Here is a 17547-nt window from a genome sequence, read left to right as displayed (position 1 = left end):
ATTACTTATTACTAAATATAATTTATCATATTTGTACAATTTCTTTGCTCTAAAAATTGGTTTTATATACTAATTATTTCACAATAGCAGTGAACATTTTAGCCATTTCAACTTACAGCTTTTTAAAGGTGAAAGTGTGTCTGTGTTGGAGAGTGATATTGTTGCACTCAAAAGGTAATGTACATGAAGTCCTGCATGTCTCAATTCCCTTTAAAGTCATGGTGCTGCCATAGTCAAATGTTTAGCATGCCTATCTTTAGCACAAACTAACCAGCCGCAGAAAGCATGGCTGCCCCCTTATACTACCTGTAACTACATCTTTTATAGTTACAAGTAGTATAATGTGCCTGTAACTTTTTCATCATTCTAATCATTTCCCCAAACCTTTTTAAAAATCTAGTTTAAACACATTTTGTGAACATTATTTTAAATGTAACAAAATAGTCCAATGTTTGTATTTTCACTGAAGACAGAAATGTCTATATTTGATTCCTTTGCATCAGTATTTATGAATTATAGTATAAGTAAAAACTTTCATTTAACCATTCCCAAGACATATGACTTTAATCTTATAATAAAATATATTCTAATTTTAACTGGCCAATAATAGAGGTAAAATAAGTATTGAAATGAACTAATGTATTTACATTCTTCAATATATCCTTAGAGTGATTTTTAAATGTGATTATATATTTTAACACTACCTACTTTTTTAATGGCAAGAATTTTTCTACACAACATCAACAAAAATTCCAGGCCAGCGTGAAGACAATCTGGATTCAAATGCTCATTGCTTCCAGATGGATGACCCTGGGCAATTTAGTTAACCTTTCTGGAGTTCAATTACTTCTGTAATATGATTATCTATTTCATAAAACTGGAAGGTTTAAATGCATCAACTCATGTAAAATACTTGGAACTGTGCCTAGCGTTAATAAGCTCTCAGTATTATTGATAAACAGTTTTAAAACATAAAGAATTTGAGGAGCAGGACTATATTTCATGGAGATTTTGGGGAACCATTACAGGAATTTCTGAAAGAACACTGATGGGGCCATCACCTCTTACCTGGACTCTTGCAATAGCCTTTTGTCGGCATCTCTGCGTACGTTGTTCCCATGCAATTCCAGTGTGTTCCCTACATCATTGCCAGAATTATCTTTCTAAGGGTATGAATTATAATTCCCCTCTTATAAAAGCCTCTGATAGCTTCCTGTAAACCTAGAATTGAAATAAAAACCTTAATTATATGTCTCAGAATGGTGAATGATCTGGAACCTTCCTCTTTTTTTTTTTTTTTTTTGTTATTTGAGACGGAGTCTCGCTCTGTCGTTCAATGACTTGATGTCAGCTCACTGCAAGCTCCGCCTCCCAGGTTCACACCATTCTCCTGCCTCAGCCTCCTGAGTAGCTGGGACTACAGGCGCCCGCCACCTAGCCCGGATAATTTTTGTGTGTGTGAGTGTATTTTTAGTAGAGACGGGGTTTCACCATATTAGCCAGGATGGTCTCGATCTCCTGACCTCATGATCCACCGGCCTCGGCCTCCCAAAGTGCTGGGATTACAAGCGTGAGCCACCGCGCCCGGCCACCTCTCTCCTTTTTTATTTGATCCTTGCCACTCTAGTGCATGGGACATTTAAAGCCAATGGAACATCTTTGTGTGCAGCAAACTGACCAGTTCTTTACTGATTTCAGGTCTTCACATTTGCTGTATCTTTCTGCTTTTCTTTAACAACATCAAATAGCTCTCTCTCTCGCTTTCTTTCTCTCTCTCTCTCTTTTGTCTGAATCCCAAAGTCACTTCCTCAAAGAGATCGTCAGTGAAAGCTCTTTATTAAACATTATCCCATCCCCAGCAATCTCTGCTTTTTCTAAACTAGTAGTTACTAATATTTGAAATTATTCTGTTTGATCACTTCTTTACCTGTTGATTGCCTGTTTGTTTCACCAAACCAGGGCTCATTCCATTGCTCATGAGAGCAAGAACTGTATCTTGCTTATCACATTGTTACTAGTACCTAGATGAGTGACTTGCACATGGAAGATCAATGATATTAAGTTGGTGCAAAAGTAATTGTAGTTTGTGCCAATATTTTTTATCACTTTGGCACCAACCTAATAATTGTTTTAAGAATAACTTAAAACCACACTTTTGGACAATTTCTACATGTAGAAACCATTTTTAACCATCTTTTGTCATAAAAAGTAATGCCCTTAGAAGGTAACATTTTATTACTAACAACAAAAAATTGAGGTTTCTAAACAGTTAAAAAAAAGGATCTAAACAGAATAATATGTCTTCTCTCACAATAAATGAATAAAAATTAAAACTATATAAGATACTGTTCCTTTCCTATTTGCATGGCAAAAATCCAAGTTTAACAACATACACTCTTGGTGAGCTATAGAAAAGTAAATATACATCATTTCTGGGATGTCTAAATGGTTCAATCGTTCTGAAATAAAATCTGCCAACATCTAGAAGTATTATTTATTCTTAAACACTTTTACTCAGCAAGCACACTTCTAAAAAATATATCCCAAAGATACAGTGACAAAAGTGTAAGATGCATATACACAGGTTTATTGACATTAACTGTATTTGTAAAGAGTTCAGGGTGGTAATAACCCAAATGTACACCACTAGACGATGAGTCAAACAGCCTTTGATACTTTCCTCACAACAGAGTACAGCCACAAAAACAAGGAGAAATATTTATATATACTATTATGAAATATCATCAGGATATTTCATTAAGTGAAATAAAAATGTAAATAAAGAATTTTTTCTGTTCACTAACATTAATCTACAAAAGGAAGGCTAGAAATACAAATTCAATTATGTATAAGAATATAGCAAGATGAATCATGAAATAAAATGGGAGAAGGTAAGGTAGAGAGTACTATAATAGATATTAGACTTCTTTAATGATAGCTTTTTTAAAAAATTGACTTTGGGTCCACATTAAAATTTTATACAAGTATAAAACCTAAATAAATTTAAAATAAAATAACTAAATTTGAATGCAAAGTAAGTTACCCCACCTTTATATCTAATTGGTTATATAACACAGACAGAGAAACTATTTCAAGTTACTGTAAAACATTTGTAATTTGGGCCGGGCGCGGTGGCTCAAGCCTGTAATCCCAGCACTTTGGGAGGCCGAGATGGGCGGATCACGAGGTCAGGAGATCGAGACCATCCTGGCGAACACAGTGAAACCCCGTCTCTACTAAGAAATACAAAAAATAGCCGGGCGAGACGGCGGGCGCCTGTAGTCCCAGCTACTCGGGAGGCTGAGGCAGGAGAATGGCGTGATCCCGGGAGGCGGAGCTTGCAGTGAGCTGAAATCCGGCCACTGCACTCCAGCCTGGGCTACAGAGCGAGACTCCGTCTCAAAAAAAACCAAAAAAAAAAAAAAAAAAAAAAAAAAAAAACACATTTGTAATTTGATCTTATATACCTAATTAAATAAGTCTTAGGGAAAAAATAAACTGTAAAAATAATATTAAACTAAAGTAAATATATTTTATTCAGATAATGAAAATACATGTATGGCTGAGAAAACAAGTAATGATGTCATCATTAAGAATGGAGACTGTTGACTGGGTGTGGTGGCTCAGGCCTGCAATCCCAACACTTCGGGTGGCTGAGGCAGGCAGATCACGAGGTCAGGAGTTCGAGATCAGCCTGACAAACATGGTGAAACCCTGTCTCTACTAAAAAATACAAAAATAGCCAGGTGTGGTGACGTGCACCTGTAATCCCAGCTACTCAAGAGGCTGAGGCAGGAGAACTGCTTGAACCGGGGAGGCAGAGGTTGCAGTGAGCTGAGGTTGCGCCACTGCTCTCCAGTCTGGGCTACAGAGTGAGATTCCGTCTAAAAAAATAAATAAATAAAAATAAAAGAATGGAGACTGTTGACATGAGAGAAAGTAGATACACATGTAATATATTATATACATAAATTAATGTTTTTAAAGGTATAATTTACAAAAACAAAACAGTATCGCATAAACGTTAAATGTGCACACAAAGATTTCAAACCAACTTTATTAACTATCTAGTTTCAAAAATAAACTCACTTAACACAGCAATTATTGGAAAAAATGACACATGTTGTTCGTTATATTTTATGATTTTTGAAAATATTGTAATAAGTATATTTGTATTTAATAGAAATTATTATTTTCTAAAAAAATGGTTTTGACAAAATGATGAATTTACAAGTTCTTAGCCATTTGCAATTACAACTGTGAATACTTATAAAAACGTTATATGACAACCAATTTTAATTTGTATAATCATAAAGTGCATTCCTACATTTAACTTGTCATACTTATTGGGCATATTATTCAATTTGAAATTCTAAATAAATCTCTATTGCCATGAATTTTTATTCAGCTACTATCTTCAAACAAAATATGTCTGTTGTTGTAGCTTATACAATGTTCTTTACATATTTGCCCATTAATAGTCACGTACATGCAATCTTCACTTTGAACATAGTTTCAACTCATACCTCAAACATTGTTACTTTAGTTCATATAATTTGAAATTGAATTTAAGAACTATTAACAAACTGAACTGCAGTGTTTTTGTCAAGTATCATTCTGATTTATGGTTGTTTTTTCATGTCATAAACAAAGCAAAGCTTCCAGATTTTGTTTATTTTTTCCCTTCTGGTTTATCTATAATATCATCTGTCTCATAACTTCTTTTTTTTTAGATTTTATTTTTTTTAAAGCTTCCCTGTAAAATCACTATGGCCTTTGTAGCAGCTACTGTGTTATAGGCAGAAAACTATGACATTCTATGTATGAAGGGAAACAAATAACTAATGTAGTAAGAAAATGATGTATATTTTAAAAGTATTTTCAAAGTAATAAAACGCAACTCAATTTTGCATCACGAAACACAAATAGCTAATGTGACAAAACAGGAAATGTTGGCTTTACACATTAGCTTGGCACATTAAATAACAAGAGAAGAAAATTTCATGCTGTTATATGTCATCTCCTTTATTAACATTCAAAGAAACAGGAAAATTTAACTATATTATTTAACGCATGGAATCAAATTCTTATCCTCACGTTAGAGATTTTTTTTAATACATGGAATATAATTAGATTCCTAGACAATTATTGGTCATCTCATTGGTTTATAAAATCATCTAGTTATTTCTCGCTACCCCATTCTATTCACTATTGCGTACTTTTAAAATATTCCAGTTAGTAGAAAACCATGTATATATATAATATATACATATATGTGTATATATAACAAAAACTATTTTATTATGAGTTGTTTTTGCTGATTGTTCAACTTTCCATAATATTCAACTCTGTTTACCAATTAAGAATTTTAAATGTCTTTGTGACTTAAAAAGTAAGAATCATAAACAATTAGTTTCAAAAGTTAAGCACTATATATGACGTGCTTTTTAATCCTTAATACGATTCATATGATATTGGTGATGATTTGACCGATTTCTTTTAAAAAACCACTTTTATACCTTTCATAGAAAACTTTCTGTTTATCAGACATAAAACATAGATGACAGATAAATTTGATAGCATGAGGAGCTGAAGGAAGCAGTTATGAAGATTCAGCTAATTCGTAGTGCAGAGATTACTGAATCCAATATTTTAAAATTTTAAATTCAAGACATGTAAGGAAAATGTGGTATGTATACATACTGGAATACTATTCAACAATAAAAAGAAAGAAATTCTGTCATTTGTGACAACATGGATGGACCTGGAAGACATTACATTAAGTTAATATAAGCACAAACAACAAATACTATATAATTTCATTTATATGTAAAATCTAAATAATCTTAATCTCATAGAAGTAGAGAGTTGAATGATAGTTACCAGGGGCTGGGATGATTGTGGGAGCGGGAGCTTGGGGAGATGTTGATCAAAGCCTATAAAATTTCAGTTAGATAGAAGGGATAAGTTGAAGAGATCTGTTGTACAACATTCTACTGAAACTTGAGAGTAGAAAAAACAAGTTGAAATCCCCCATTTAATCATTCATTAGTAATGCATTATTACAAAGGTACTAGAGCTCCTCTCAATATGCCATTTACAGTCACAGTAGGGTAGCAAGACATTTACATAAATCTATTATGAAACATGTTCTCTTAGACAGATTAATTTTATATTTATTTCTTTAGGACAAACCTAATCATATTTCACAAAGGAGGAGGAGTTTTAGTTAAAGATAAAAACTGCCTCAGATTTCTATAGGCATATATATAGTTAAAGGATTTCTGGAAAAAGTGAGAGAATAACTAAAGGATTAGAGATGGGAATATCCAATTATATTCCTTTTATACTGGTTACAATAGAACGGGGATGGAGGTTATGGATGCTACAATAATGAAAGGGATTGAGGGCACATTGTTCAAAACCTTTAATATTAGCAGATGAGATGCCATTTCATACAAGCAATGGGGATCTATTTTAGTTTTGGAGCGAAAAAATGGAAAAAGTCAACATGTTCTAGAAAATTTAAAAAAACACCTGTGATGGATGATAGGTGTTGAAATTTGGAAAGGTATTACAAAATTTAAGTGATAACTAATAATAAAAAATGATAATGTTGAATTACTAATGACAAGTATTGTTTTTGTACATCCATACAACACCTACTTTAATTTTCAGGAGAGTACTGTTAGTAATCACAGTACAGTACTATTCTCATTTTACAGATAAGAGATCACGTAAAGTTAAGTGATTTGCCTAACATCACACAGTTAGTGAGAGTAGACTTGATCTCCAGGCAGTTTGATTTAAGAATGCCTAAGGTTAACAAAATGAAGACCTAATATAGAGTGGATGACAAAGAAAATTCAAAGGAAGAAACAGTTTTGGAAAACAGTGAATGTAAAATGAAATTATAAAGGCATACAGCAAGCATCCCTTAAAGATGATGACACTCCATGCATCCCTGAAAATGTTTACCCATCCTGTATCTACTAACCAGGAAAAGGTGACATTGGACTCATTGTCCTAAAGTTTAGTTTTCATGCCTAGGGTTTAACTACTCAAGACATAATTGGAGCTCATGGTTATTAAACAAATAAGCTGAGACACCACCAAAGTTCTCTTTTCTCCCTTGAACTATAAGCACAATGAGAATAAGGACCATAATTGTCTTTCCCCCCCATCTAGTTTTGCTGTTTCACACAGTCTGTCATGTAGTAAAGATACTAAAAATGTTTTTTGGAAAAAATTTAGGCATCAGATACCCATGTGTTAGAAGAATGCTAACGTTTACGCAAACTTGTATGTGCCTGTATATGTGTGTGTGTGTGTGTGTTTATGTAGAGGGATTTTTTTTCAAGTCATAGACCATGTATATGACTTCAATCCCCAAAATTATGTCTATGCTCCTCTCTACTTCAACTACTATTTTAGCTGGTCAAGGCATTTTGACAAGATAAGTGACCCTAACATTTATACTCTGATGGCATCTTAGTCTTTGAATCTCTCTTTTTAGTGGGTTTAAGAGTCTTCATTAATCATCTCTGGATATGGTAGCTTCCAGAAATTGCTCACCCTTCTCCATCCTCATTTATTAAAGCAGTTCTTTATTTACACTTTATTGTAAATGTTAATTATCCTCTAACCTCATTTATGACTTTTTACAAATGGAATCAGCTCCATATGGCAAGATGACAATCACAATTATATATCTAAGTTAATGTTTATTATATCTTTGTGCCGGTGACAGTCATGGAGGTTCTATGCTTAAATTCTTCTTAAGAAATAATCCCAGCACTTTGGGAGGCCAAGGCGGGTGGATCACAAGGTCAAGAGATCCAGACCCTCCTGGCTAACATGGTGAAACCCCATCTCTACTAAAAATACAAAAAAGTTAGCTGGGCGTGGTGGCAGGCCCCTGTAGTCCCAGTTACTCAGGAGGCTGAGGCAGGAGAATGGCATGAACCTGGGAGGCGGAGCTTGCAGTGAGCTGAGATGGCACCACTGCACTTCAGCCTGGGTGACAAAGGGAGACTGCATCTCAAAAAGAAATAAAAAAGAAAGAAAGAATGTGCCACTCAGCTGCAAATAGGGAATCTATCTGATGGCTCTCAGTAGTAGCATCTTGGGGATATGCATACAATGTTTGAGTTGAGGCCATTTTCTTACCAACTGCCTCTTACCTGAAAACTGAACACCACAAAGGTACTAGGGCATGACCATTTGTGTCAAACACGGGACTCCTCTAAGCGCATCATTTATGCTTTGGAGATCCAATGCGATTGTCTAAGACTGTGCCAGATCTGCATTGTATGTGAGTTCCTCCCTGCTCAATTATACTTCTTTCCCTCCTTTCTTTCACATGCATCTCCTCTGCAAAACTTCTTGCTGTCATGATTCTACCACAGTATCTGCTTACCGAAGAAGGGGAACCAGCACAAGGGCTAAAATCTCTAAAAGAGCAGAACTGAAATTTGTAGGAAGAGGTGAAAATTTGAAATAAATTATATAATTTATTTATGTCTTCCTCTTAAAACTTTTTCTTCTTTTGACCATGTATACTGGTTTGAGAGAGCCCATCTAATAGATGTGCAGTCCAACATCAAGAAGATTTTCAGGTAGCAATGCATATTATTTGGCCGTAGGTGATTCTAATGTTTTACATGGCTAGAGACTTCTAAGTGAAGAATTCATGATTTGTCTGGAGCAATTTTATGCAGGCACCAATGAGTAAGGCCAAAACATATTGTTGAAATCTGACAGAGGAAGGACAGCAAAAGCAAATCCAAATCCATAATGATTTTTGTCACATGGATAAGGCTAGGTTTCCTTGAAAGTGTGTAATAATTGAGTGTTAACATGTTTTATTGCTGCACTTTATTGGGTACTCAGGTTGTATCAGGCAGGTTGGATTTGATCAAAAGAAATTGGCAATTGTTCAGTTGAAAACACACATTCCTCTCATATATCCAACAGGAGATAAACAGAGAAAGTTATCCAGTATCAGTCTTCAGACTGTGATGGTGAGTCAAACATTGCATTTCGAATTGATCATAAACTGTGTTGATTATGACCTTGAAACACTTTATTTCCTGGAAATGGAAATAAGGCCTGCATCTCAAGCTGTTAGGTTGTACATGTCTCACTTTAACTGTCTTTCAAGGTGATCCTTGAGAGTGCCTGTCTTGTAGCACCAGTCCACTTACAGGTTTTATCACCTTATCTCATGCAGGCTTCTGTAAGGAAAGATCTGCTTTTCTTTATGTTTGATTAATTCCTTATTAAGAACTTCCCATTGCTTGAAGTGTGTGTTGAAGGTTGAGCAGTGTTATAACATTAGGCACCCAAGAAAGTGAGTCTCTTAAATCTGCAACATTTTTCATGTCTTTTATGTTTGTTCTGGCTTGATTAAGGCCCCATATGTATATATTTTATTTGACAATATAGTTTGCCTGGAATAAATGTTTATGACTAATTGTATAAATTTGTTATGAGTCATAATATACCATAAGGTCTTATAAAGAGGACATTTTGAAATCAGACTTCTTAGGAACAAATTACTTATTCATTAACACAGCAGCCAGGGCATGTTGCTTAATTTTTCTCTAATGCAATTTCTTTGACTTTAAAATGGATATATAAGTACTATTTATCTTACAGAGGCTATATATTTTGCAATACAATATATAAAATTTAACACTGCCAGCAGGAATGGTGCTTAGCACTGAATGCACACTTAGCGGTTGTTAGCTCTTATTAAAAAGACTGACACACAAGAAATACATAAATATCACATGCATTTTTAAATAACCTGGATTAAATAATCAATGACAATGAAGATAGAACATAACTGGAATAGAAGAACAATAAAATACTAATTAAATACTAATTAAAATTCATGAGATGAGGGTAATAAAACATAACTAATAAATAAAACAGTATGAAGAATAGCAACAAAATACTAAAATTGAAAAAACGTTTGGTAATTAATTTATTACAGGCCACTACATTTACTAGTCGTTAGATACATGCAAATTAAAATGAAAGTGATAACATTTTATACTTACTGGGCTAGGAAATTTTTAACATCCTGTCATTGGATGTGTGCTGCCCACCAAGCCAGTGCCTGCCGAAACTCATGCTGGCCTGTGAGCACCCCTCGCAGCCACAGTTCCTGCCTGCACCACTCCCCCAACACCTCCCCAGCAAGCTGAGGGAGCCGGCTCCAGCCTCGGCCAGCCCAGAGAGGGGCTCCCACAGTGCAGTGGTGGGCTGAAGGACTTCTCAAGTGCCACCAGAGTGGATGCTGAGGCCGAGGAGGTGCCAAGAGTGAGGGTTGCTAGCACATTGTCACCTCTCACATGTATCCATGTGCCATGGTGGTCTGCTGCACCTATCAACCCATCATCTAGGTTTTAAGCCCCACACACATTAGGTATTTGTCTTAATGCTCTCCCTTCCCTTGCCCCCAACCCCCAACAGGCACCAGTGTGTGATGTTCCCCTCCCTGTGTTCCTGTGCTCTCATTGTTCAATCCCCACTTTTGAGTGAGAACATTCAGTGTTTGGTTTTCTGTTCATGTGTTAGTTTGCTGAGAATGATGGTTTCCAGCTTCATCCATGTCCCTGCAAAGGACATGAACTCACTCTTTTTCAGGCTGCATAGTATTCCATGGTGTACATGTGCCACATTTTCTTTATCCAGTCTATCATTGATGGGCTTTTGGGCTGGTTCCAAGTCTTTGCTATTGTAAATAGTGCTGCAGCAAACATACATTTGCATGTGTATTTATAGTAGAATGATTATTATTCTTTGGGTATATAACCAGTAATGGGATTACTGGGCCAAATGGTATTTCTTCTGGATCCTTGAGGAATTAATTGCCACATTGTCTTCCACAATAGTTAAACTAATTTAAACTTCCACCAATAGTGTAAAAGCAATCCTATTTCTCCACATCGATGCATCTGTTGTTTCCTGACTTTTAAATGATTGCCAGTCTAACTGGTGTGAGATGATATCTCATTGTGGTTTTCATTTACATTTCCTAATGATCAGTGATGATGAGCTTTTTTTCATGTTTGTTGGCCTCATAAATGTCTTCTTCTGAGAACTGTCTGTTCATATCCTTTGCCTACTTTTTGATGGGGTTGTTTGTTTTTTTCTTGTAAATTTGTTTAAGTTCTTTGTAGATTCTAGATATTAGCCCTTTGTCAGATAGATAAATTGCAAAATTTTCTCCCTTTCTGTAGGTTGCCTGTTCACTCTGATGATAGTTTCTTTTGCTGAGCACAATTCTTTAGTTTAATTAAGTCCCATTTGTCAATTTGGCTTTTGTTGCAATTTCTTTTGGTGTTTTAGTCATGAAGTCTTTGCACTTTCCTATGTCCTGAATGGTATTGCCTAGGTTTTCTTCTAGGGTTTTTATGGCTTTAAGTTTTACATTTAAGGAGTTGATTTTTATATAAGGTGTAAGGAAAGGGTCCAGTTTCATATGGCTGGTCAGTTTTCCCAATACCATTTATTAAATAGGGAATCCTTTCCCTATTGTTTGTTTTTGTCAGGTTTGCCGAAGATCAGATGATTGTAAATGTGTGGTGTTATTTCTGAGGCCTCTGTTCTGTTCCATTGGTGTATATATCTCTTTTGTTACCAGTCCCATGCTGTTTTAAATACAAAGGATAGTTTAGGTTGAAAAATCTCACAACTTCATTCTAAGAATATTTTACAGGGAGATAATATGAGCTTTGAGGTTACATTTAGGTTTAAATGTAATATTCTGCAATCATCTTTCTGATCATTTACCACTTTAAATAATCAAAAATCTTAATATTGAAAAATTGGGTAACTTTATTTTTCAGCCATCAGTCAGTTCATGTTTAAGATATTTAGAACTAGAATAAGCTATAGAGTACTGAAACTTCAGTTAGCAAGTTTGGAAAAAGTAAGAGTTCCTTTTTCTACTTCTCAGCATACATGGAGAATCTAACTAATAAATACCAAATGAAAGGCAAAGACAGATTTTATGGGGAGGTCAGGGAAATAAGATTTTTACATTTAACTTGGCGCATATGCAAATAGATCCATTAATATTTGAAAGGATTACTAGCAATCACGTAATGGTTTCTTTATATTCTAATTATTCTCAATTGTGTAATTACTTTGAATGCATTCTTTTATTTTTGTCATTTTACTTTGAATACAATGTTACTGTGAAAATTTGTATCACAAACGTTTACTTCTAATATAATATTTGTTATTTTAACTAACTAATGTTATTGTGAATAATGTGGATAAAATTAACAGGAATTTTGTGAAACAGACCTAGAGTTGAGCATTTGTTACTGAAAATATTTCATAGTACTAAGATCCCCAAATCATATATTATATTGTAAAGGAATCTTTTGAGTTTAAAAATAACATGGAACCTTTTTACAACTATACACTGATGCCATACATTCAGTATTGACCTAAAAGAGAAATTTAATTTGGTCTTTATTCAATCCACAAGCCTTTAGAGTTATGTAATAATGTTTAATATGAAGAACTCTGTACTAATTGTGGACCAACAAAAAAAGTTCAGCATTTGTGAGTAACATACCCTCTGAAGCAGAATTTTTACCTTCTTGAGTACAATTTTGGCATTCATGAAAGATAAATTTACTTTTCCTAATTTCACAAGTTAAAAAAGACAAAAGAGGGTAGAAATTATGGCTTCCAAGATAATTTTTTGCACGTGTAAAGCATATTATTTACTATCATACAAATATTTTGTGCAGAAGTCAACAATAAACGTCCTTACCAACAGGTCAATCAGATTCATTTTGCAGCATGAGTTATTGATTCTGTGGTAACACATACAGGTTTAAAAATTTAATCTAACATAATTTTTTAAACAGTCCTTATAAAGCAATTAAATTTAATTACATAAGGCAAATTATTAGTGTTTAAAACATATTTGTATTACTACTAAACTAAAAATGGCATATATTTAAATATAAATAATGGACATTGAATAATTTAATAAAAAGTATAAGGGAACTGCTATTATAATAGAACTCAAACTCATAAACTGTTTTTTTCAATAAAGTACATCTTGCCAACCTATAGGGAAAGTAAACATTTTATGCTTTAACTTTTGTTCAACCAAACATGTCAAGATAAAGGTCATCATTATTCTCAATCTTTACTATTTTATTATTTTAGTTTTAATACATTTAACATCTTGTGCAGTTTTTCTATAACATGTGACACATAATTTTCTAGTTAGGAACCATATTCATTCTAAATATTCTCTAGTGCAAACTTGATCATGTATTAGCAATTAAATGATTCTTATAATGCACAAATGACAAATTAATGTAGCATCTGTCCATTTTTATGACAACCATTAAGTGGTAACTTAATTATTGGCTAATTTCATTAGTCATTAAATATAATTTCTGAAAGATTTTTATAATCAAGTCTATCATGAACAAGATGTGCAGGAGCTCATAGATGACCTGGTTCTCCTCTCTGTAAAACCTAAATAATGTCAGTGCTCTCAAAAACTAATGATTAATTTCTGTAAATGAAACATTTTATGTTAATAATGTCCATTTAAGTAATACTTTTATAATGGTTCACCACTGAGCCTGAAGAAAAATAATACTTTTCTGTCTACCTGTCTACAGATAGAGATATCAATAAATATAACTATAATTTTACACAATGACATTTTATATCAGAAAATAAGAAGAAAAATTATATTAATAGTATCCTGATTTGTAAAAAAAATGCAATGAAGAATTTTAAAAACAAAACGGTATACTAGAGAAGAAATATCAAATATATTCAAAGCAATAACTAAAGTATGTTTCAAAGCTAGATTTTCTATACATAAAAACTATATATAATTTATTACAGAATACTTGTTTTTGACTTATAACTAATGTGCTTTATTTTTTTAATTTCAAAAAGTCTATAAGAACAAAAGTATATATATTTCTAATAAATGATTACTACATTGATGAAATGACATAAAAATAGGCATGCTAAAGAATGTACATGAATCATAAGAACAGTTGAATCAAAAAAGAAAACTACAGTATGAATAACTTGAGAAATTCAGAAATTATACAGACACAAATAAAAATAAACTATAACATGGACATCAGAATGTCATTTAGCAACCATCCTTAAGTGTTAACCCATAGTGTAAAACAGTATCAAACCTATAAAAAACAGTGATAGAAAGACGAAGACAAAGAAGAAAAATAAGAGCAATAATAAATCAAAACTCCTTTGCTGCTGAGTTGCGGGGTTAGGAGTAACTGCATATTACAATGGAAAATATGTTAAATACATGTTTAAAGCAAATAACAATTTTACATTTTGTGTGAGCACAGAGCATTTAATATAAAAACAAAAAAAATCACAATTTCTCAGTGAAGGCAATATAAATACTAAATTAAATAATTGCGGGTACAAGTTAATGAATGAATAACTCAATTAATTAAATATGGTTTATGGTATGAAACTACCAACATAGCAATTTATATAGAAGATATGAAAAACATGGCTGTTTTAAGAAAGTAATATTCTAGGATATAAAGGTTGTGAAATCCAAAACTAATTATATTTTTTGCGATATAAACAAATACTTGAAGGTAAAACAGATGAGAAATGGTTAAGATTGTAACTATTGTTTTCATAGACAATATTAGGCACTCCAATAGCCTTAAGAAAGGGTTTTACATGTTTAAAAAAATAAACAACAAAGTCAGATATTTGAAACCGACCCAATAATCCCATAGATAATCTCTTGGATAAACATAAAAGTTGACCTTTTTGTCTTAAAGCTTGAAACTTATATTTGTTTTATCTTGAATTTCCTCCTCAGAAAGGATCCCTGAGGCATCTCAAAGTTACAAAGAACTGAAACTCACCAGATAATCACATCCAGGCAATGAGATGCCAGACCCCTCATTCCTCATGATTGCTTTCTTGCCCCTCCCTAAGTCCTGTTTTTTTAAACCTTGTTAAATTTCTTTCCTGCTGTATAAACCCCTAGTTTTAGTTAGCCAGGGTGATGGATTTGAGACTGAGTTCCAATCGCCTCAGGCAACGCCCAATTTAACCCTTCTTCCTTGACGATACTCGTTGTCTCAGTCATTGGCTTCTGCACGGCAAGCAGCAGGAGCTAGACAGAACTCCTGGTGTTTTGGTAACATACTAAGTTAAGCATGAAGAGAGATTACGGAAATGCAAAACTCGCTGAATCTATAATATATGGAAAAACAGTAGGAACTTAAATAATATGTATCCAAACTTTTCAGAATTAGGTAAACTCTTGAAAATTGTAGTAGATATGGTAATTGGGAATACACTTTAAAGAAAGACAAAAGAGTTGAAGTGTTTTGTGCCACGGTTCAAAATCATCATGCTAAGAATAGCAGAGCCATGCAGTACACAAGGCACTTGATTAACATCGCCTTATCAGTGTGTGCTCTGAAAAATAACTTTGCTCCAGGCCAAAAGCAGTGAAATATGAAGTAAACAAAAATAATTTTAAAATATTGAGTACTGAAATTCTAATGTATACGTTACTATGAATTATAAATGGAACAGATATACAAAATGATTATCAGACTGTAGATCAGACAAATAAAAGCAGGTAAGTGTATACCATGTGAGAAGAGGAACCAGAGAACTTCATTAATTGGAGGTTACATGCTGCTTTAACCTACCCCTGACCCCAGGATTTGGGTTTCTAGCTTATGGAAAGCTGCAGGTTTCAATAGAACTCAAATAGATTTGTAGTAAAGCCACAAAAACATTACATTATTTAGTTATCAACATGGGACCCATATAGCTAGTAGAAGTTCTGCAAATAATTTTAAGCACATCTCATTTGGCTTATAGGTGGTAGGGCTGGAATAATGTACTCACAGCATTCTGAGTCTTAAAAAGGATTCTCTTTGTCTTAAAAAGGATTCTCTTTCTACCAGTATTTTACCTCCGAATGATTTGTTAGCTGTGAGTGTGATTACCAAAATTGGAAGAAAAGTTTGGTGCCATTATTCTGGCAAGTCTTGTATGAGCTGTCTGAAACTGTCCAAAATAACCTTTTATATTTTCACTATCCAAAAAGTAGCCATTAGCCAGATGTGGTAAATGCAACTGAGCAATAAAATTTGTACTTTAATTTTAACGAATTTAAATATACATACCCACATTGTCTAGCAGCCACCACATTAGAGTGTAAATATTGAAACTTACATTTGAATATGGTGGTAAGAATGCTTTGTAATTTCAGTCCACTATATAAGATGTTAAAATGCACCTCAGGTATTTCAATATCAGTAATTAGAATGTACACCATATCATACTAACATTTACACTATAAAAACTACAAAGCTGGTGGGGCACAGTAACTCACTCCTGTAATCCCAGTGCTTTGGAAGGCCCAGAAGTGCGGATCACGTGGTCAGGGGATCAAGATGATCCTGGCTAACATGGTGAAACCACGTCTCTACTAAAAATACAAAAATTAGCTCGGCATCGTGGTGTGTGCCTGTAATACCAGCTACTGGGGAAGCTGAGGCAGGAGAATTGCTTGAACCCGGGAGGCGGAGGTTACAGTGAGCCGAGATCGTGCCACTCCAGCCTGGCGACAGAGCGAGACTCCATCTAAAAAAACCAAAAACCAAACCAAAACAAAAACTACAGAGTTGAAAATACATGCAGAAAGTGATAAAAAGTCACTGAGGAACAACTGGGACAGGCAGGTGGAAAGTCAAAATTACCTGAACAAAAAAGTAGCACACAAATGAGAACTTCACACTTACCTTCTGTTTGTTGTTGTTGTTTTTAAATTTTAGCTCATTTGTTGATTCATGGGTAAAGAAAACATAGAAGAAGCTGAAAAAATAACAAGAAGTTTGAAGTACTCTCTAGTAGCTGGGGATGCAAAATAAGTGGTTCAGGATTTCCACGGAGACTGGGATTTTAAAGAGGAGAAAGCATTTTCGGAAAGGTACTCTGAAACACAGCATGTTTTTTCCTCTCAAAGCTTTTGCCAAATCTCAAGCAGAGTATCAGCAATGTGAGCCTCCCAGAAAGCAACTGATTAACGCTTAAAAAAAAGCTGTAAGACATATGATGAAAGTCCTTACAAATATCCAGGTAATTGCCAAAAGCAATACAATAAACAACAACATTACATTAAGGGTATGCAAAACAGCCACAGGTTTCTTCAAACTAAGCAATAAGGAGAGGTTAGGTGCAATTCCAGTTGTTCTCCCTTTGTAAGGACCATACTGAGTTTTCTCTCCAGAATGGAGAACTATTGATATTCATGACACACGTCAGAACCAGGGAGCCCAAAATGGAGACTCATCCAGAATTTCTCATACCTGACTTGTTTAGAAGGAATTTTCTTACTGTATAATGGCGCTTCAGTGCAGAATCCTGGGGTATTCTCACTGAGAATAGATGTAAATGATCTCACTGTAGTCTACAGACAATACAGATAAGCTAGTAAATATCACCCCAAATTTTCTAAGA

The sequence above is a fragment of the Theropithecus gelada genome, chromosome 17, assembly GCF_003255815.1.
Source record: "Theropithecus gelada isolate Dixy chromosome 17, Tgel_1.0, whole genome shotgun sequence".
NCBI lineage: Eukaryota > Metazoa > Chordata > Mammalia > Primates > Cercopithecidae > Theropithecus > Theropithecus gelada.
This window is presented reverse-complemented; position numbering follows the sequence as displayed.